Raw genomic sequence first — 1,574 nt, forward strand, 5'->3', positions numbered from 1 at the left:
TCAAAAAACTGTTAGATTTCCATTTCTTTGGGACATACTGCCACCAGTTAGTTAGCTGTTCAGTTTTCCAAGTTAAACTTTATTCATTGCTGTTGAAAATATTAGGGATATTAGAAATATTCATTATTTTTTCATCTTATCAGAAAGACATGGCATCTTGCTAGACTAAATGGATATGTTTAAAGGCATGCAATCTTGGCATCCCCACAATGATTTTAAGGAAGGCACTCAAGGTACCAGTGATCTCATTAACAGGCATATCTTGCCCCTCTTTAAAAAGAAGAGCTGAGCAAGTTAAAACTGACACTAAAAAGAATACTTAAACCATTTGGGGTCACTATGTAGAAGGGTTCAGTATGTTCAGGGCCCTGTTTAGATAATCTGTGTGCCTTCATAGATTATAAGGTTTAGCAGCAGAATCCAGGCCAAGGTATGTCTCAGCTGAGGCTTTCCAGAAGAGTATTCTTTAAAGCAATGACTAGGCCTTTAACATAGCTGACTGAAGGCACTCCATTTACAGAGTAGATGGTTATGTAACAAGAATATTTGTTTCCATGGTGAGGTTCTAACACAAAGATTAATAAGAATACTACAATGACAAGTATAGCAGAAACCCCAAAATATGGATCACCTTGTTTGCGAGACATTATTTAATATCTCTGTGCCCTCTTCGTTTGGAGCATGAGTGACCGTAACTGTAGATCTTAACAAGGACAACAAGAGTTCCTAATGGAGGCCCTAAGGTGACTGGCTCAAATGCATAAGCAGCCCAGTTGGCAATCTCACTAGCTCCCATTGAGAGCAGTCCGGCCCACAACCTTTCTTTATAGTCAGTGATACTGTAATAGCATTGTACCGCGATGGATGGTGGTGGCCCGACTTGTGAGCATACATAATGTATAAACTTGTTGAATCACTGTGTTGTACACCTGAAACTAATGTAACATTGTGTTACATTATATATGTACTCAAAAATATTTTCAAAATAAAAACAAAACAAAACAAAAAGATTTGCATGGCCATGTTGATCTGCTTTCATAGATCCTCTTCTAGTAAGTTGCAGGAGAACTTGTTTTTGTTAGTTTTATTTCAAAATGAAGTTTTCTCTAATAAAAATATTGATGCTCATAGACAATCCCAGACTCATATAAAAATCATATAATACATGCTTCTGGATATAGCATTTGCTCCTAAAGCAGCTCCTGTGCATCACATTGATCATAAAGGAAGAAAAACTGTTGATACTGGAAAGAATGTGGTTCAGTCTTCAAATCAGACTTTCACATTCCCATACAGGCTTTAGGCACCATCACAGCCTCTTCATGCCCCTGTTTTCATCTATGTCCTGTGGGAAGTAGGCATGGCCAAGGCTGCTGCTGGGCTCCTCTCCATGGAGAAGTGCCAAGCTGTCCCTTCTAGGATGATCCTTGACCACTTTTGCTGCCACTGCTATGATGAGATCCTGTCTTAGTGGCACCTAATACTGGACCTGTAATAATAGATATCAGCAATATATCTATATCTATATCAAGTATATTTTTTAAATTACAGTTGAGACACTGTTACATTTGTTT

General features: G+C 38.1%; 1 pseudogene; it reads right to left on the reverse strand.

Moving 5' to 3' along the window:
* On the reverse strand, positions 1-1,210 carry LOC112825296 (magnesium transporter NIPA2-like; annotated as a pseudogene).
* Between the last annotated feature and the right edge of the window lie 364 nt (positions 1,211-1,574).

The sequence above is a fragment of the Callorhinus ursinus genome, unplaced genomic scaffold, assembly GCF_003265705.2.
Source record: "Callorhinus ursinus isolate GAN/ISIS: 27379988/994484 unplaced genomic scaffold, GSC_fseal_2.0 scaffold12, whole genome shotgun sequence".
NCBI classification, from domain to species: Eukaryota; Metazoa; Chordata; class Mammalia; order Carnivora; family Otariidae; genus Callorhinus; species Callorhinus ursinus.